The sequence below is a fragment of the Monodon monoceros genome, unplaced genomic scaffold, assembly GCF_005190385.1.
Source record: "Monodon monoceros isolate NGI ecotype Baffin Bay Population unplaced genomic scaffold, NGI_Narwhal_1 Super_Scaffold_11, whole genome shotgun sequence".
Classification (NCBI taxonomy): domain Eukaryota; kingdom Metazoa; phylum Chordata; class Mammalia; order Artiodactyla; family Monodontidae; genus Monodon; species Monodon monoceros.
In genome coordinates, this window is record NW_021703767.1 from 102,701,370 (window position 1) to 102,723,413 (window position 22,044).

The following is a 22,044-nucleotide window of genomic DNA, read 5'->3' on the forward strand; positions in this document are numbered from 1 at the left end:
AGCAGAAGCCATTATACTTCTGCCGGCCGCAGCTACTGACCGTATGGACTTTGGCAGAATCGAAGTTTTGCAGTGTTCTCTGGTACAACAACATGATTTCTTGCCCTGGTTGTGTAGCTGGCTGTGACCATCACTAGCAAAGTCTTAATTCTCTGAAGGCGGGTGATAAACCTGACAGCTAGTGGCGGCCCTTCCTGCCCTGTGCTCCTTCCCCTTCAATGACTGCATGAACACCTAATTACCTGTATCAAATCCCTTTCTGCCTTACACAGCTACAGGGGTCCCAGACTGAATCCTACTATAGTCTTCTTCTTCTCCCTTTACTTTTACTTCCACTTCTCTTATTATAAACTCCCAGCCTGCCTGCCTTAGCCCATCTTATATCCAATCCTACATTCTCTTTTTTCTTAACCCAGTCACTCCTCATCCATCCACAACATCTTAATCTCTTAGAAATTAGCTGGATCCAATTATATCCCAAAAAATTTTGTCAGAAGATCCTCCCACAATGTTCTGAGCGTGCAAATACATCATCCACACCAGTGATGCATCCCAGTTGCATTCCTGAATGCTGACTCCAGTATAATTATAAAGACTTTTGAAATAATTTTAGGCACACAGATAGGTATGGATATGTTGTTGGGCTGTAACAGTGATGGTCTTTTTCGACCTTTTGTAGAGAATTCTTCCCTTCTGACACTTGTATCATTATATAAGATTATAAGATGGACTTTTATGTATATAGCATTCCTTTCCTATGTGAACAGTTACTTTTAATTTCTCACAACACTTCATTATGAACAATATTCCATGCTGTGTTCCTTCTCATACCCATGTTTCACATTCATTCATTCTTTCAGTCAACAAATGTTTATTAAACACCTATTTTGTGTAGACACATTATATGCAGGAGTCATAGAACAAAATATCTGCTCTCATAGAACTTACATTCCAATGAGAGTAATAAATATCTGATGGTAAAAAAAATCCAATATTTCAGACTGTAATAGTGCTATGGAAGAAATAAATAGGGGTATTTGATAAAGAGTGACAAGGAAAGATCGTTTCAGACAAGTGGCTAGAGAAAGCGTATCTAAGGAAGTGATACTTAAGTTAGGAAGGCCTGAGGAAGGAGCATTGATGAATCAGAGCAGCCAGTCTCAGGAAGAGCAAGGAGAAGAACTTTTCAAGCAGCAGGAACCAGGTGTGCCCTTGGTACTGGAGGCCTGACCATATGGAGTGAGGAAGAGAGATTACTGTCATGGTCACCCGGGATGCACTTTGTAGGGTGCTGTAGACCATCATTAGGATTTGGGGTTTCTTCTACAAGCTTTAAGAAGTCACTGAAAATTAAAGCATGAGCGAGACCCTGGCTTCTGTGTAGAGGATGGTTGCAGGTAGATCAAAACAATAAGCAGTAAAAGCACATGGGAGCTGCTGCAGTCCAGGCAATAGGAGATGAGGGTGGCTTACAACAGTTTGTTGATGTTAATTCACAACTAATAGGTCAACCCATTCTGGAAAACAAGTGTTACTTTAATTTTTATCTGAAAAGTGCATCTTTCCCCAATGTTCATCACAGTGCTGTTTACAATAGCCAAGACATGGAAGCAACCTAAATGTCCATCAACAGATGAATGGATAAAGAAGATGTGGTACATATATACAGTGGAATATTACTCAGCCATAATAAAGAATGAAATAATGCCATTTGCAGCAACATGGATGGACCTAGAGATGATCATACTAAGTGAAGTAAGTCAGATAGAGAAAAACAAATATCATATGACAACAGTTATATGTAGAATCCCCAAAAATGATACAAATGAACTTATTTACAAAACAGAAACAGACTCACAGACATAGAAAACAAATTTATGGTTACCAAAGGGGAAATGTGGGAGAAAGAGATAAATTAAGAGGTTGGGATTAAGGTATACACACTACTATATATAAGAAAGGTAATCAACAAGAACCCACCATAGCACAAGGAACTATACTCAATACTCTGTAACAACCTATATGGGAAAAGAAGGTTATGAGGAAAAGAGGAAGTTTTATTAGAGCCTGAGCCCCAGTCAAGAAATGGGATGACTTCAGGGCTTGTTCCTAGGATGTCGGCAGCCCCCTGTGACCTTTCCGCCTAAACAAGTAACCAAAAGTGGAGCTGAGAATCAAGAGCCGCAGACAAGTGAGATCATTAACATCACACTCATTTCAGGCATGTTTACCCCAAGGAAGAAGGTCCCACAACAGAGCATATTATATAAGGATGTCAGGGAGAGGAAAACAGGGAGGGCCAGTTGCTGCCACTACTTCCTTCTCCTTCCCCGAGAGCCACATCCATCGAATAATCTCCTCTTTTCCTTTTTAAGGTGCCTGCTGTTGAGCTCTCAATGCTATGCAGCCATAAGGGTGAATTAGGGAGAATTTCTGAGAAGCTGTTTTCTCTTGCCTGGTTGCTTCCAGCAAACTCAGGCAGGCCTCCTTGAGCTCAGAGTTTGAGTTCACAAATAAAACACCATCAAAAGGAAGGAAGAGAAACTTTGCAACTAGAGATTCCTATTTCCCACTTTACTTTTTAAGGGCAACTCCAGAGTGACTGTGATCAGCTCTAATAAGGCTTGCTCATCCCTTTGTGTCAAGAGATGCAGCAAAAGCATCATAATTTCCGTTATCCAGTGGGAGACTACTTCTCCCAGGGTGTCAAAATAAGTGAATCCATTACAATTTTATTAAGCACATTGAATATAACATTACCTTCTGCCCAGTTAAATGCTTCTTGTATTTAACAAGTATGCAGTAAAATAAAAACATATTCTCATCATTTTTCAGTTAGATAAAAGGGATTAGCTTTGGTTCAGAGTCTAACACCATTGAAAAAAAAAAAAAGTCCGGCAGCAAATGTGGATGCTTTTTTCCTTCTGTGCATGCCACCACTTTTTCAGTTACACCTCTTCTCCGCCCACTTTGTGTTAAATCCAGGAAGCAAAATGTTCTAAGCAGCAGGCGAGGCCCATGGCACAGAATTGGGTGCAGAGAAGGAATCGCATTCAGGAGAGCTGGGAGCAATCAAGCTAAGGCAGGAGGAAATAATCATTCAGGTGAGCGGCTGGTGGAAAAGCCAACTCGACCCACACGGATGAGCAGACGGGTTATAAATGTACTTTAATTTAGGCATGAAAATAAGCCCTGGCCACAGATCTCCAAAAACCAAAAGAAACCTTTAAGAATGGAATTAGGCAAAGGCAAGAATGAAATTCTTACTACTCTGGTTCATCTTTGTTTATTTCCCTCACAGGGATTCTGAGTGTGTCTGCTGTAGTGGTTTTCCTATTTTATGGAGAGAGAGAAAGGAGGTGAGAAAAGGGACAGTGTGACTGGGTGGGTAGACAGTGAGCCACTGATTGTAAAAGGCAGTGGATAACTGTGTGTGAGGGGTGGGGGGATGGGTACATGGGACTCTCTGTACTTTCTGCTCAATTTTCTGTAAACTTGAAACTACTCTAAAAGATAAAGTCCATTGATTAATAAAAAGAAAAAAGCAATGGGGCCCAAACATGATTGATTTGTTCCCTTACTTGTTTATTAGTTGGTCCTGGTGGCAGTTAATAATCTATCGAAGTTGCTGCTAAAAAACTGAATTTAAAATTTACCTATGCCCATGATATATTTTTGTTAAGTTTTGGCATGTTAACAAAAATCTATGGTGGAGCCAAACTGGCTTCCATGTTAGAAACTTTCTTCACGAAGCAGAGATTTCACTGAAATTTTTCAACTTCCTTGACATAAATTATTTAGACACCCATTTAAATAAGTATAACCAAACCTAAGCAAACCACTTCACATTTCTGTTGACCAAGCAGAAGGTCTGTCGTGGGTGTTCCTCAGTAGGGAATTATTATGGAAAGGAGTGGAAGCCAGCTCACTCGTGCTCCATCAGGTCCACCCGAAAATTAGCCAGAGGTACCCTGATGGGGAGGTTCTGGACAACCCTGAGGGTACAGAATCTAGCAGATTAGAGGATTTAAAGAAAAGAAGTTTGTAATAACCTGTACTGGAAAAGGATCTAAAAAAGTATATAGATGTATATATGTATATGTAACTAAATCACTTTGCTGTATACCTGAAACATCGTAAATCAACTATACTTCAATTAAAAATAAAAATAAAAAAGCAAGGACAAGGAGTTTGTCTTTGAAGCAAAAGGTATTTTTCAGATAACATGATAGATGAAAATTTTCATCACTAGTAGCTTACCTTCTGCTGGTAGCCTTGCTTCTCACTGTGGAAAGATTAGTGTTGATCCTTTTATCAGCTTACTCACATGCTCATATGTAGGGAACTCAAATATGAAGTAAATCTACTAAAGATATGGCATGAAATAAATGCTTTATTATACAAAAATATTTCCAACTACCAAACTTCTATTTGTCTTCAATTTCTGCAGTGTTTAAGATCTCCCTTTTTCTAAAATCCAGTGTTCCAAACTTATTCCAGTGCTCTGAATGTCTTATAAACAAACATTAGGAAAGTAAAATGTTTGAGGATGCCAACAGACATTACATATATCCCAAAAGATACCAGTTCCTATCCTGCCCACCGGAATCCGAACTAGTAACAGCTGTTTAGCATCTTAGATCAAGGCAAGAGCAGGCCCCATAGAAACATTTGAATCATAAGTTACTAAGAGAAATCAATCTAGGCCTATAGGTAATGGAGTTGGTCCTTACCCTGCCTCTAAAACATTTCCAAAAGTTTTTGAAAAACCCTTAATTACTTCCCACCACTCATAAGGTCATTGCCACTGACCCATACCACTGACCAAAAAAAGGCAGGAAACAAGGATATTGGCCACACTGCATTTTTCTGGGTCGTACTGACATGCTGATTCTAGCACTTTCCTGCTTTGCTCTAACTCCATAATTTGGCATTAATTTCCAAGACTTCATCATGGATATGGATTCTGTTAACTCCATAAAATGAAGTCAAGAACCTGGGTCACTAACAGCTGTGAGAGACCTGGGGCAAGTCAGTTTACCATTAAAAACAATGAGTTTGGACTAGATGAGCCAGAGTGATAAACCCTTTTCTAATTCTAAAGTATTAAGACTCTTTTCCCAACAAACCCTGGCTAATCATATCGCTCGAGAATTAAATATTGTTACATCCTCATTTTGTCACCTGGTCCAGGGCCTATTCCAGGACTTGAGAGGCATGTCATGGAAAGCTCTGCCTGTGGCAGTGGCTCTGGAAGACCCTTTAGAGGTCAAGGGCTCTCCTGGAGAAAGCTGAGAATCCCAGAATAACAGGGATCTCTGATGAGCATCAGGTTTGGTATCAGCCCAGAGAAGAACAGAAGGGAGTCTGTCCCTGAAAAAGCTACCAAGAGGTTAATGCTTCACATGCAAACCAGCAGTCCATTTCCTCTTCCAGAACAGCCACGCTATTTAATACCCAAAAGATCAAGGACAAAGAATGAGCACTGTAACTCAAGCAATTAGCCAGGTAATGGTCTATGGGGTTCATTATAGCAGAATGTCAATTAAAACACTTGGAAGGAGATTATACAAAGCCCTTAGATTTCAAATATTATAAGCTACGCAGTAAGACTAAATTATAGTAAATGTCATATCACTACAGTAGGTATCACATAAATGAAAATAAGTTTCTTTTCTAGTATGGACTCTTGCTTAATATCTTATCAATTCCAGAAATTGAAAAAAGCAGCCAAGTGTCTAGTTTTCATTCAACAATAAAAGATAAGGGATAAAGGCTGTGATGTTTCAATTGAATATCTTCTTTCCTACCTTTGGCCTTATTAAACAGTATTTTGTATATCTCTAGTTAATTGTATTTTAAAGATTAAAAAGTAAAGCAATTAGTTTCATTTTAGATTTCTGCCAAAGAACTTAAGGAGGAAGAAAGGAAGAGGAAGGAATAAAATGCGAATTTCAGAAGGAAAATTATTTCTTAGAAAGATCTTTAGATAAGATTTCTTCTGTTTAATGATCTGCCTGACTTCATTCTCACAGAAGCATAGCATTTCCTTTTTTTTTTTAGTACAGATATGTTATTAGAAAAATTGGCTTCTTAAAAATAGAAAAATAAATGACAGAGTTCTTTATGAAATTTCAAAAATGAAAATAGCATTTAGGATCAAAAAGGGATGGCCACAATGATTTGCCTTAAACACTGGTAGAAAGAACATAATACATAAAAATTAGCTTCTGTCCTGAAAACCCTCAAGTCAAGTTTAAGTCAGCAGTTAATTTTTTTTTAACATTTTTATTGGAGTATAATTGCTTTACAATGGTGTGGTAGCTTCTGTTTTATAACAAAGTGAATCAGCTATACATATACATATATCCCCATATCCAGCAGTTAATTTTTATTCATGAATTATAAATCCTTTACAGAGGGGGTGAAAATAAAATGACCATTAGATCTAGAAATGTAATGCTCCACTAATTCTATCATAAGAAGCTAAATGCATATTAAATTTTTATTATTGTTCGTAATTGTTCCCTAAAATACCACAGGCATAACATATTTTTGAAAGCAAACTATCTTTTCTCCTCACCAGATAATTATTATGATAGAAACCACATTTCTGATACAACTACCTACATCATCTTAACTGAAGATATACCACAGTATTGTAATCTAAACAAAACCTGATTTTTAATATCTTCATCTCTGAAAGGGAGTTAAATATTGCATGGAACCAAAAATATGTAGCTTGACCTCAGTAATATCAATATATTATAATCTCCCTTTAGAATTTATTTATTCTACATGTCTCATGGATATTCACAAACTTAGTGACTTTAAAATTAAGAATGATTTTATACTCCATACCACAACCTTCCACATTTCAAAAATCAATACAAAAAATAGATTTAATACAACAGAGGAAAGACTGCCTTCTACCAATTGCATGCTTTTATCATGTCTATTCATATTCTTACTTCCTTGAGGCAAATTACATCAACACAACTTTTTTAAGCCTGGGATCTTATTGCAAAAGACCTGATAGAAGATAAAATAAATCCATGTTTGTAATCATCACCTACCTTATGGATGTTTCCTTATCAGTAATCCCTCTCCTGGACAGCACATTGGAAAATTCAATCACATTCACCATCAGACAGGGGTCTGTTTTACTCCTTTCAAGATTTGCCCCTACCCAATGAGAGATGAGTACCCTATGATGAGGGGAGGGGTGACTTTTTTTGACTCTGAAGAAAGGCTCTGAAATCTGATGAAATGCAAATATCTTGGGAATATTAAAGCCTTAGCTCTTCACTGGCCTGAACTTCTCTGCCATTCCTCTTGGTTTACAGGATTATCTTTCATCCTAATACTTTAAGACCATGGCACCAATGTGTCAAACAATTCTCCTGTTTAGTAAATGCCACAGTTTTCTGGAGAATCTCCACTGGAATCTATTATTCAGGCAGTATTTGGGTATTTAAAGGCATCTGCTTCCGCTACTGAGTGAGCCCTCACTGCAGGAGAACAATCACTTGGGTGACATTTCTGAACAAACACATTCCCCCCAACCTTCCCCTTTACTTCATAAGCCTGACACCCATTGAGGATTGACCAAGACTTGTAGATTCTTGGCCAGGTTCATTTCTAAGAAGATAACTTTGTCATATTGTTTGGGATTGCAATAAGATGTTCCCAAGAACTTATACATTACAAAAGCACAATTGGTCTCTTGAAAGATCATTCATTCAGCAAACAAGTAAGCAAGCATTCACGAGAACCTATCAAGTGCCAGACTCTGTTCTAGATGCTGGGAATAGAGAAGAAGAAAGGTTGACAAGGTTCTTACCTTCATGGATCTTATATCCTAATGGGAGAGACAACCAAAAATTAAAACACAAAGATGTAAATAGTAAATATCATATACTAATAAGCCAATGAGCATTACACACAAACTAAAATAAAGTGAAGTGACAGAGAACGAGTGGCTTCTTTAGACTGACTGCTCAGGGAAGGTCCTTCTAACAAACTGACTTTAAGCTGCTTCAATTTGAATGTGGAGAAGGAGAAATCAGAGGATAATGCAAGAGCATCCCAAGTGCAGAGACTCTGAGATGGCAACAAGCATTAGACTGTGAAAGCAACACAAAATAGATCAGAGGAGAGATACAAAGAAAACCAAATTAAATCCCAGATCAGCAAAATGGTTAAATATATTAACATACCTAGGACTGGTGCTATAGAAGGGACTAATCAACCATCAGAACATAGAAAAAGGAATTTGTGAGGCACAAACAGGATTGGAACCCAACCAGACAGGCCCAAGGAACCTAAGGCAATGGGACTTCAATATTCCAGTCCCATTGGTAACCTGATCCCCATTATGAGCTGGATGCAGCTTAACCAGAAGCCATGAAATATTTGATTAATGTAAATCCTCTCGTTTTGATTCCACACTCACCAAGTCCTTCCTCATTCTGCCCTCAGAGAGAATGTGTTGATCATAATGCTTAAAATAATTTGACATAGTGATTACTCATGGTAAGTTACAAAGTGGGTTTCTAATTATCATTTGGCTTCCGCTGTAGCTTGCTGGCTTGGAGAGTATGCTGTGGTCAGACTAATACAAACACAGCAGCCCATATGGTTATATTTCTCATTATAAATTAATAGGCATTCTGAAAGCTATCTGTCTCCTCCTCATTTTAGTGTTTCTGGGGTCTTGATCACTGCTGGACATTGACAAATGCAAGTTTAATCAAGCCACTACCTAGAGAATCCCAGCCCAGCCCCAGCTGGCCTTTCCTTCATAACCACTGACTCCTGATGATGAGGATATATATGTCTATGTCTACCACATCTTCATCTAAAATGCCTGATGAGTTCAACTGGGCATGATGAAGAAAGTTACTGCCCTGAAATAAACAATCAAGCACACTGAATTCTCCCTTTGGGTTTACCATGCTCTCTGAGAGCCTTGGCAAGCAAATATCTGTTTCCTCTATAAAATGGAAGCGTTGGTCTCCTCCAGGTCTTTTTTCATAGATTTTTAATTACACAAGTAATATATCAATACATTTGTCCTGTAAATGCATAAAACATTACAAGCAACAACACCCCAATTGCTGTCTGCTATTCCCACTGTCCAAAGAGGAGCACTGTTATCACATCTGAATCCTTCCAAACCTTTTTAAGCATTTACATCCTATGTCTACATACATATACACTCATAAAAAAATAGTATTGTTTGCTTTATGTTTAATAAATAGTTCCACATGGTACATCTTGCTCTGTAACTTGCTTTCACTAAGCAATATATCTTAGAATTGGACTCATCTTCATAGGCAGTGTGTGAATAACAGTGGAAGATGGTTTAAAGTTGAAGTAATGGCCCCATGACCTTCACAAAGTTCGTTTCTCGGGTTACTTACATTTCTTTTTCTCTGTAAATACCTAAAACCATTATACTGCTTGGAGTTAAAAACATCTTTACCTAACAAAATTGCAATCGCTTTGTTCAGATCTCCTGTATAGCAGTAGAAGTAGATATTTTCCTCACAAAGTATATGAAAGTAAATGTAGATCTTTCCACATCAGAACATAGCTCTCCCTTAGTCTCTTTAATTGTTGCCTAACATTCCATCATATGAATACACTACACTTTTGTGTATTATTTATCAATTGGAAGCTATTTAGGCTTATTTCAATGTTTAACCTCTACCAAATGTCACAATAAATATCCTTGTACATTCTTTACTGTGCACATAAAAGAGAGTTTCTCTAGAATAGCTCCAGGAAGGGGAACTACCAAATGACAGCATCTGAGTCTAGGCTCAAGCTATAGTCTGTAGACCACCTGGATCATAGAAGTGTTTACTAAAAATAAAGAAATGTATAATACGAGATAAAAAGGGAGCTTTCTTGGTCCCACCTCACACCTTCTGTGCCAGAATCCATAGGTATGGGGGCCAGGACCTATGTTTTATACAAACACTTTCACAGTGAAGTTAGAGAACTATTAGAGTAGGTGGCTCTCAGGTGCTGTCTGTCTCTAAAAATGTACTAAAATGTCCAGCTAGCAAACACTTGTATGTGCAAGGCTCTGCATTAGGAGTTTTGCACACGCTTCCTATTGAATCATAACTCCCGTAGTGCAGAGCTGGGTTGCAGTTAAATCTGGATTCCAATCCAGACTTTATCTACTAAAATATATGTGGGCCCATGGACACAGTGTTTCCCTCCCACTGTGCACCCTTCGCTCCCACATCCCACCACTGTGACTGTCCTCATCCACCTCTGCCTCAACACTGCTGTTTCCCAGAATGTGCTCTGATGAGCCTGAGTCCCTGATGCGTGCTGTCCCTGTCAGAGTGTGATTGGCCTGCTGCTCTGACTGTCTGGTTTTCTATCATTTTTCCTCTGTTATTACCAAATCTGCCTGGATAGCCTTTCTCCTTAGACAGCAGGAGAAGAGACGCTAAACGAGCAAAGACCCACCCATCTTCACTGTGGTTAGAAGGTTACAGAGAAAGCTGTAAATATTAACATATTAATAATTGTAATTAATTATTAATTTACTAGTAAATGAAACCGTGTGCAGGAAGTACTGTTATCCCCATTTTATAGATGAGAAAACTGAACACAGAGAAGTTAAGAAATTTGCTCAAGAGAACCAGCCAGGGAGAGGTAGATCCAGCATTCAAACCCAGCTCTGTCTGGTGTCAAAGCCCAGCTCATAAGCCTGTTTTGTACTATTTCCCATTCCTAGTCCACACATACCTGTGAATTTTTTTTTGCGGTACGCGGGCCTCTCACTGTTGTGGCCTCTCCCATTGCGGAGCACAGGCTCCGGACACGCAGGTTCAGCGGCCATGGCTCACGGGCCCAGCCGCTCCGCGGCATGTGGGATCTTCCCGGACCGGGGCACGAACCCGTGTCCCCTGCATCGGCAGGCGGACTCTCAACCACTGCGCCACCAGGGAAGCCCGTACCTGTGAATTTTATCCTTCCTCTTTTCTGGGCATTTGTGTAGGACTTTATCATTAAAGTACAAGAAACAACCTTGAGCATGAAGTTTAAAGGAGCGTGGACCACAGAAATCTGCATCAGTTCATCTGAGAGTGTTCAACAGGCATCACACACTAGGCTGAGTCACATTAGGAATCCATGCCAGCCTGTAATTCTTCACCCTCTCTGATGTGCTGGCACTGGATGGATTTCTGGACCACTAAACTTAGATAGCTTAAAACACCTCATTGCCTAAGCCCTCAGTACTGCTGATAAAATACATGTAGCTGCATTTATAAATCATTACATTTACTTACACTTAAAAAATTGAAAATAATCTTCTCCAAGAAGTTGTTGGACAGTTTCAACTCACTATGGACTGGCTGTGATTGCTTTTTATGCACCATATCTTTATACTCTTATCAGCTCTTATGTAGTTACTATGAACTAAATTATGCTCCTTCCCCCCAAAATTCATATATTGAAGCCCTACCCCTCAATGTGATGATATTTGGAGATGGGACCTTTAGGAAATAATTAGGTTTAAATGAGGTCGTGAGGGTGGGGCCCTCGTGATGGGACTAGTGCTCATATAAGAAGAGATACCAGAGAGCTTACTCTCTCTCTGCCACGTGAAGACACAGCAAGAGAGCAGCTGTCTGCAAACCAGGAGAAGAGCTCTCACCAGAACCCTGCCATACTCTGGCATAGAATTAGCATTTTTAACTCATACAGTCTCTAAATATTAACTTTTCTTTAACGGCCATCACAATCACTTAAAGGAGTCTTTCTGTGTATTAAATTTTGAAAAAGAAAATGTGTTAGGGTGAAATTTAAATTATGAGCAGCAGAAAAACAAATACATAAATATATTTGTGTATTATAATACATACATATATGATATATATCATAATACATATTTATAACATGTATTTTATAATATATGCATTATATATAGTTATAAATAAAACCAAATGACTTCATAAAATGTTTTATGTTCCTCTTCAGGGTACATTTGTACTCAAACTAATTTATTAGGAGGAAAACAATGAAGGCCCAGAATAAAGCTCTTTTTATAAAGCAGCTACATCACCAAGCAGATTATATTCCTGACCCTGAGCTGAAGGAGCTTGTCAGCTTTCTTTCTTTCCAAGTAAATCTTCCCTGTTGGGCTTCAGTCCAGAAAACCTCTCTGCTTTAGCTCACTGCATCTCCCTCTGACCTCTACTTTTCAGACGTGTATCTCATGTAACAGGTCTGTACACTTGACCCTGACTCCTTTGAACAAACATGAAAGAAGAAGGAGTTCAAGGAGAAAGCTTCCCTGAGTAAGAGGACTGCAGAAAGTCTTCATATATCAGAGCATTTTGATTTTAATAATATAATTTTCCCTTAAATGTACCTATTTAAAAATTAAAGTTTCATTAGTACCATGGAGCTTGGAAAGTCCCAAACAGTTTGAAATTAATTTTATACTTTATAAGATTTTAATTGTATGAAGTTCTGTTTCATCCTCTCTCTAATTGAAAATCTCATTGCAAAAATACTCACTTGTTTTCAACTCTGGTAAAATTATAAACCTTATAGTGGAAAATTTAAATAGCAGAGAGCTTCCTTCTATTTTGTAATTTAATGTGTAAATAAAGTCAAATTTTTAACAGCTAGACATTTCACTATACTTGTTAATCATTCAGATTGACTACCAGAAAAAAAGAAAGATGATCTCTTTGGTTGCTTCAAACCTTTTTCTAAAACCATTTAGCTACTTTCCCATTAATTCAAGCAATAAGAGACCTAATGTTCCTTGAACAACTTATATTTGAAAATGCTTTTTGCTTCCTGAAAATATTCAAGTTTTATAACATTGGGATTTTTTTCAAAAAAGTAGAGTTCAAGAATATAGGCAAATCTCTCACCAGGGACCTTTGAAGTATTGCAATATACCAGCAATTCAATTTAAACACTAAAAATATTTTATTTTATATCATATATTTTCTTAAGGTCTGACAGATTTATACTTTTCCTCCATAAAATCAATTAATTTTTGCTAATCTGCATCCCTCACTAATATACATTAATGTCTAAGTGTTTGTTTTAAATACATGGTAAGGTGCCAATTAAAATGAAAACCTTCTTCAGTTATTTGAATTCCATCAGAGCAGTTAGTCTGTGCATATGGAAACAATCCCAGTTGCCCACAAAACAACCCCAACAATATATTGATGGATCAAAAATGAAATATGTGTATAACCTGATTTTTCTCCAGCTTCCAGGTTGCCTAAAAAGTAATTACTCATATTTTACCTACTTTCATATCTATGTCCTAAGACACCCGCCCCCTGCAAGTATCTCTAAGACATCTCATGGGTGTCTTGCCAGGTGGCACCACAGGCCCCGCATGGTCCACTGTGCCCCACCTTCCCCAAGTCTCTACTGGACCCGCCCCTCTGCTCCCCCTCCAGCAGTGGAGGTGACGGTGCACTGTGAATCCGGGGAAATACCACTCCCCGCTGTGTACAGCCACTTGGATGTCTGTTTATTCTCTTGATGCCTTAAAGAGATTTAAGTGTAAAATATTTTCTTTTTCTCTCTCCCACTCCACATAGAACTCAAACATGAGATGAAAGAGGGCTATCCTGGGAGATAAATCTAATACATAGACAGGCTGCATTAGAATTCTCCTTCCTCAGTGGCAACTTTTCTTTGATATCTAGTTAATTTACAATGTTGTGTTAGTTTCAAGTGTATAGCAAAGTGAATCGGCTATACACACACACACACACACACACATATTGTTTTTCAGATTTTTTCCATTATGGGTTAGTACAAGATATTGAATATAGTTCCCTGTGCTATGTAGTAGGTCCTTGCTGTTTACCTATTTTATATATAGTAGTGTATATATGTTAATCCCCAAATCCTAATTTACTCTCCTCCCCACCCCACTATCTCCTTTGGTAACCATAAGTTTGTTTTCTATGTCTGTGAGTCTATTTCTGTTTTGTAAATGAGTTCATTTGTATCATTTTGTTAGATTTTATATATAAGTGACATATGATATTTGTCTTTCTCTGTTTGACTTACTTCACTTAGTATGATAATCTCCAGATCTGTCCATGTTGCTGCAAATGGCATTATTTCATTCTTTTTTATGGCTGAGTAGTATTCCATTGTATATATGTACCACATCTTCTTTATCCATTTATCTGTCAGTGGACATTGAGGTTGCTTCCATGTCTTGGCTATTGTAAACAGCACTGCAATGAACATTGGGGTGCATGTATCCTTTCAAACCATGTTTTTCTCCAGATATATGCCCAGGAGTGGGATTGCTGAATCATATGGTAGCTCTATTTTTAGTTTCTTAAGGAACCTCCATACTGTTCTCTATAGTGGCTGCACCAATTTACACTCTCACCAAAAGTGTAGGGGGGTTCCCTTTTCTCCACACTCCCTCCTGCATTTATTATTTGTAGACTTTTTGATGCTGGCCATTCTGACCAGTGTGAGGTGATACCTCACTGTAGTTTTGATTTGCTTTTATCTGATAATTAGCGATGTTGAGCATCTTTTCATGTGCCTATTGGCCATCTGTATGTCTTCTTTGGAGAAATGTCTCTTTTCAAATTAGAGTTTTTGTCTTTTCTGGATATATGCCTAGCGGTGGGATTGCTGGATCATATGGTAGCCCTATTTTTAGTTTTTAAAGGAAGTTCCATACTGTTTTCCAGAACAATCATTTTAAATTCAATATCAGACATGCTCTGAGTAATATTCCATTGCATATATATATACCATATCTTCTTTATCAATTCATCTGTTGATGGACGTTTAGATTGTTTCCATGTCTTGGCTATTGTAAATAGTGCTGCTGTGAACATTGGGGTGCATGTATCTTTTTGAATTAGTTTTCCCTGGATATATGGTCAGTGGCAACTTTTATCTCAAAAATGAATTCCTCCCCCAGGAGAGTTCTTAGTCCTTATGCTTACCAGCTTTTCATTCCTTAACACTAACTCAATATTTTCCATACAACCCCGGAAGTATCTGGATCCCACTTTAAATTTACGACCTCTGGTCCAGGTGATTATCCACATCTAAAACAATGTGTAGATATCACAAAAACATTTTCAAAACTATTTCTATTTGCATATTAAAATAAGAATATCTAACTCTCATAACAACTGTGGAGGTACATGCTATAGTGGACACTTGTAAGTTTTCTGACAAATGTCTCTTTTTTTTTATAATTTTTTTAAAAAATATTTTTAAGCATAAGAGTCCTGCATCTTCAAGGTGGAACCCAAAAAACTCACTCACATGACCTAGTCTCTACCAATAAGTACTCAATGAGGCTTCAGTTTGGAAGTAAGCAACTTGAGGAAGGAGGTTCTGCACACAATCCAACATATTGGTGAGGCTTACAGCAGAACTGCCCGGCTTCCTCAGAGACTTCGTGCAAGGCTCTAAAGCAAAGTAGGACAGAGTCTCTCCTTGCTCTTTGCCTTTGTTAGCAGCATTCCAAATCACTCCTGGGATTGGCCTCAATATTTTATGAAACTTTCACTGAAACCGCTCTTCCTATATTTCTCACAACCTTTCTGAATTACATGGGATTCAAACATGAATCCAATGGCAACTACATTCAATGCAGAGTATGTCCTCCTAAGTTTGGTTCACTGAGTGTTTTCAGCAAAACTGACTCATTCTTCCCCAAATAAGATTCCTCAAGCTTCCCACAAACAAGTATCTGGCAGGCCCAACCCTCAATTTCACTCTAGGTAAATCCCACTTAGACCCAAGCTGGAGTTCCTACTTTATCAATATCGCCAATGATTAAATTACTAAAGATGAAGCAGATAGCCAACAAGCATCTACTGTATAGCTCAGGGAACCCTGATCAATATTCTGTAATAACATAAATGGGAAAAGAAATTGAAAAAGAGTATATATATGTATATGTATAAGTATATATATGTATATGTATAACTGAATCACCTTGCTGTATACCTGAAATTAACACAACATTGTAAATCAACTATAGTCCAATATAAAGTTAAAAAAATAGCCTATTTTGTCTGAAAAAAAATTTTTTTTAAATATTGAGCATATTTAAACAAACTTAAACATGTTTAAGTCAGTAATCAAATCAAAATACTCCATTTCAACATTTCAGAGTAACAAAGAAGGTCTTTTCACTACTAGTATAATTCCAAGTGCTAGTCTACAATTGCAAGAGGCCCCATCTTTACCCCAGGGGTCTGTTCCTGAGATATTCCTAAGGACCTCAGCATTATTTACTTAATCTAAAGAGTTCATTCTCAGTTATAACTATCTGAGCCTCCTCAAACAGCCCAGCAGCCCCTGCAGTTAATACTAATGGCAATGGAGCCACCCAGACAAATGCCCCATTTGCTGTTCCTATTACAGTTCTCCTGCTGGTACTGGGCCAGAGAAGTTCAAGCACGAGTCACACTTTGTGGTCAACAGCAGCCTCTCTCACAATTGCTGCAAGCTTGGCTGGAATACACCCTCTTGACTTCCCAGAAGCACAACTAAAAAGCAAGCTCTATGCTCCTGAAGAGACCATCTCAAATTCATAGTTATTCAATCCTTAATAAACCCAAATAGAGGTCACTAATAGTCCTGATTGAATATCTTTTAGGAAAACTACTTCTGTTCCCTCTTTTAGAAGTAAAATACGTACATCTAATTGACGTTACCAAATAGAACACAATGCACGTATTCTCAGATTCAAGGTAACCTCATACCTCTACTCAATAGCAATAGGTGGCTATTTTTTTTCTTACAAACCTGGAATGAAAGAGCCTATTCTGAAGAATTTCCTTAACAAAAGTAGTGTTGCAAAGGTAAAGACTTTTTTATCTCCATGAAACCAAAAAAACTGTTTCCTCAGTAAATCTTTTAAAAGGTAAAGTACCTGCTGTGTTTTTTGGTTTTTTAGTCTAAAAACAATTCGTGCTTTCTTGCCTAAAAAATCATTTAAAAGCTTTTCAAATTAAATTTTATACATGTATCTTTTGAATAAGTACTACCTGAAGATGGTACAAAATTCAAAATATACAAAGTAGATCTCTCTCCCACCATATTCACCCTTTCAGAAACAACCACTCAGTGATATTTTTTTTCTTTCCAGAGATTGCAGAAGAATTGATGCCTGCATAATGACATAACACTTCTTTGGGAGCTTCCTGAGTCAACTCCTCCTTAATTTTCAACTTTCCATGTGTTACGATTCTATTGTTTTCCAATTTCTGTATTTTCTTCCGGTCCCTATAATTGTTTTGACATTACCATCAATTAGCTCTTTCACTTATTCTTCCCCAATGCAAGATGATGGCTATTTTGCCTCTTAATAGTAGCTCTGTTCTGCAAAGTCGGGAAGTTGTATTTTTGGTTAGATTTTACTTTCTTCTTTGTTTTCCTTAACCAATATAAGGCTACTTATCCTGTTTTTCTTTTTTTTAAGCTTTCCTGAGATTATGCACTTTAGTGCAAAAAGCATGTATAGCATCAAGAACTGTGAAGGGCCTGAGATTTTAACCTACTTGCAAACTAAAGCTTAGCCTCCCACAGTCTGATGGATGTTGGTAGAAGACATAAGACTTCTGGGCCAAAGACAAAGGACAGTTTATTGTTCAGAGCGATAGCAACAACCTGAGTACCATCATTTGTGCCAGTTCCCAAGCCTCAATTCCCACAACGTGACATCCAGAAGATGAAATGATACCTACATGTGAAATACAGTGCATTATAGGAAAGGAACCCTCAGCATAAGGATCCCAAATCATTTATAATGGGAAGTAAACTTGTGTGACTTTTGCTCCAAAAAGGGACATCTTTATTATACTGAACAGTAAGCAAACCTGCCCATTGCTCTGGAGGGAGATACTATCTCTATCTTCCAAGGCTGTTTACTACATAAATATCCTCAAAAAGATAGTTCATAACAAAGGTAGTCAGTTCCTCTGCCCACAAGATGTACAGATGTGAGAGATTATGCAGAATTATCTCCAAATATACAGCGCCTACAATCTGCTAGACACTGCTAGGAATTTCAATCTATTCATTTGTCAAGCTTTTATTGAGCACTTGCTTTGTTCCAGGGACCACGACTAGTGTCCATTAAAGGAAATAATGCATGTAAAGGAATTTTTTAAACTGTAGTGAGACAAGCATTACCTATTTTTCCTACTACCTTAGTTGATTTATCTTTTTAGTATTTGCCAATAGTAGGTATTTTGTCCATTGCTGTTGCTGGTTATCTTCCAATGTCTGTATTGGTCTTTTACTTCCACAACTGGGATTTAGGGGAAGAGTCAGAGTACTAAAGTCCCAGAGCCTGTTTTCCTCTGCACAAAACAGACTGGCTTCTCTCTGCTCACAGCCAGCTTTCCTGGGGCTTTCAATTTCCTCCTTTCATAAAGGGATGAAGGGAGAAACTGATTAGGCTGGAACTCAAAAATGTAAAAATTCTCAGTTGTGAAATCAGACAATATTAAGCACATTTAAAACTGTTAAGCCAAAGATTGTTCCATTGGATTAATTTCTAATTTGAGTTAATCCATTTTACTTACCCAGAATTTGGCATGGTATATATTTAATTATGGTGTGTTATATAATGAATAAGAAAGTACTGGTAACTCTGAATATTTTTAATACATATGTAAAAAAATTTTCAAGATGAAGAAATCAACTGTTCTGTAAATTTATATATAATATATAAATTGTTTATGTAATTACAAACAAAAAAAACTTTAGGTAAGTGAATGTAAATTTCTGGGGTTGATGAGGTTCTCTTTTGTTTACTATTTTCTTTTTCTTTAAACAACTCATTGAAATATAATTAACATGCAGCAGACTGCACAAATTTAAAGTATATAATTTGAGGAGTTTTAACATATGGATATACCCGTGAAATCATCACAACACTGAAGATAATAAACGTTCACTCCAAAAAGTTTCCTTGTGCCCCTTTGTAATTTCTCCCTCCAACAGGGTAAAAAGGCAACTTATGGAATGGGAGAATATATTTGCAAACTATATATCTGATAATGGGTTAAAATCTAAAATATATAAGTCCTAAAACTCAGTAGCAAAACTAAATAAATAGCCCAATTAAGAAATGGGCAAAGGACTTGAATAGACATTTCTCCAAAGAAGACATACAAATGGCCAACAAATATATTAAGATGCTCAACTTCACTACTCATCAGGGAAATGCAAATCAAAACCACAATGGGATATCACCTCATATCTGTTAGGATGGCCATTATCAAAAAAATAAATAAAATCAGAAAATAGCAAGTGATGCAGAGGATGTGGAGAAACTGGAACCATTGTGCACTGTTGGTGGGAATGTAAAATGGAGCAACCGCTATGGAAAACAGTATGCAGATTCCAAAAAGAAAATTAAAAAATAGAATTGCCATATGATCCAGCAATTTCTCTTTTGAGTATTTATTTAAAAGAATTGAAATCAGGATCTTGAAGAGATATTTGCACACCTATGTTCATGACAGCATTATTCACAATAGCCAAGAGGTAGAAGCAACCTATGTATGCATCAATGAATTAATAAAGTAAATGTGGTACATGCTTCTAGTGGAATATTATTCAATCATAAAAAAGGAAGAAATCCTGTCATATGCTACTATGACGAACCTTGAGGGCCTCACACTAAATGAAACAAGCCAGTCACAAAAGGACAAATGCTGTATGATTCCACTTTATAGGAGGTATCTAAAGTAGTCGAACTCACAGAACAGAAAGCAGAATGATGGTTGCCAGAGGCTGGGGGGCAGGGGAAATGGGGAATTGCTGTTCAATGGGTATAGAGTGCAGGTCATGCAAGATGGAAAAGTTCTAGAGATCTACTATACAACATTGTGCTTAGGGTTAACAATACTGTGCTGTACACTTAAAATTTTGTGAAGAAGAGAGATTTCATGTTGTATGATTTTTACCACAATAAAAAAAAATCCAGTTGAGAGAGACAGATAATTATCAAATAAACAACTGAATTGTCAGGCAAGGATGAATGCTATGAAGAAGAATAAAAAGTGGGGTAAAAGGATAAAGAAAAAAATCCAATTGAATCAATACATGTATGGGTGGATTTATTTCTGGACTCTCCATTTTGTTCCATTGATCTGGGTATCTATTATTATGACATTTTTTTAGCCATTTTATTGAGGTATGATTGACATAAAAAAATCTATACATATTTCACTTTAAATACCTTGACAATTTTATTTATCAATTTTACCTCAGTAAAGTTGGGGAAAAAATCAGTAATTGGAGACAGTGAAAAATAAAAAAGGATAGTGTCTGGAAAAAATCTGTACATATTTAATGTATACAGCTTGATGAATTTAGAGAGAAGTATTCATCCATGAAACCATCACCACAATCTGTGCAATAAACATATCCATCTATATATAATTTTAAAAAACATATCCATCACCTATAAAAGTTTCCTCTCACACTCTTTATTTATTTTGTGTGTGTGTAATAAGAACTCTTAACATAAGATCTATTCTCTCAGCACATTTTTAAGTATATAAAAATGTGCTGTTTACTATGAAGAATACGAAATAGTCAAACCCATAGAAGCAGAGCATAGATTGGTGGTTGCCAGGGCCTGGAAGGAGGGGAAAACAAGAGGTACTTGTGAAAAAACACAGTTTCCATTATGCAAGCTGAATAAATCCTTGAGATCTTCTGTACAATATAGTGGCTATAGTTAGCAAGGCAGTATTGACACTATCTGATTATTGTAGCCATATAAAAACTCTTGAAATGCAGTAGTGTAAAAAAGCTTCATTCAGAATTGTTTTGGATATCTAGGTCCATTGCATTTCCACATAAATTTTAGAATCAGCCTATCAATTTCTACTAAAAATTTCTTCAGGGATTTTGATTGGGACTGAGTTAAAAATAAATCAATTTGGGGACTTCCCTGGTGGGGCAGTGGTTAAGACTCCACACTTCCAATGTAGGGGGCGTGAGTTCGATGCCTGGTCAGGCAATTAAGATTTTACATGCCTCGTGGCAGTGCAAAAACTATATATATATCTCAATTTGGGTAGAATTGACATCTTAATAATATTGACTCTTCCCATACATGAGCCTGGTATATCACTCCATTTATTCATGTCTCCTTTAAATTTTCTTAACAATGTTTTCTAGTATTTAGTATACAGTTTTTAAACATCTTTTGTCAAATATATTCCTAAATATCTCATATACTGATGCTAATGTAAAGATACTGTTTATTTAATTTTGTATTTTGTATATTGACTTAGTATCCTGCAACCTTGCTAAACTCACTTATTACTTCTAATTGCTTTTTATAGATTCCTTGGGATTTTCTACATAAAATGTCATGTTTTCTGTGAATACAGTTTTACCTTTTCTTTCCAGCCTGTATGACTTTTATTTATTTTACTTGCCTTTTTGTGCTGGCTAGGACATTTATTATAATGCCAAATGGAATCAGGGAGAGTAAACACTCTTGCCTTGTTGCCAGTGTTAAAGGGAAATCATTCAGTCTTTCATCACTAAATATTGGGTTGGCCAAAAAGTGCCTTCGGTTTTTAAGTAAAACAAAAGATACATTTTTCATTTTCAGCAAGAACTTTATTGAACAATGTATTCACCGTTTTGTTCCACTACCTTCTGCCATTTTTCAGGCAACTTCATAATTCCATCTTCCCAAAACTTTTTATTTTTTTGAGCAAAGAACTGTTCCAGGTGCCTTTTACAGTCTTCCAGGGAATTGAAATTTTTTCCGTTAAGAGAATTTTGTAAAGACCAAAATAAATGGAAATCCGAAGGTGCAATGTCTGGTGAATATGGTGGATGAATCAGAACTTCCCAGTCAAGCTGTAACAGTTTTTGCCTGGTCATCAAAGAAACATGCGGTCTTGCATTATCCTGATAGAAGATTATGCATTTTCTACTGACTAATTCCAGACGCTTTTCGTCGAGTGCTGCTTTTGGTTGGTCTAACTGGGAACA

At 37.1% G+C, this 22,044-nt stretch overlaps 1 protein-coding gene across 3 annotated transcripts in view; it reads right to left on the reverse strand.

Annotated features, from left to right (window-relative positions):
* Positions 1 to 22,044, reverse strand: part of OTOL1 (otolin 1) — a 64,690-nt gene that overhangs the window by 28,511 nt on the left and 14,135 nt on the right. Inside the window, exon 2 of one of the 3 annotated variants that reach the window (XM_029213826.1) lies at positions 4,261 to 4,285. The exons of the other annotated variants lie outside the window; for them this stretch is intronic. The gene's annotated coding sequence lies outside the window, so the exon portion shown is untranslated. The remainder of the gene's footprint in view (positions 1 to 4,260; positions 4,286 to 22,044) is intronic. 3 annotated transcript variants of the gene reach the window in all.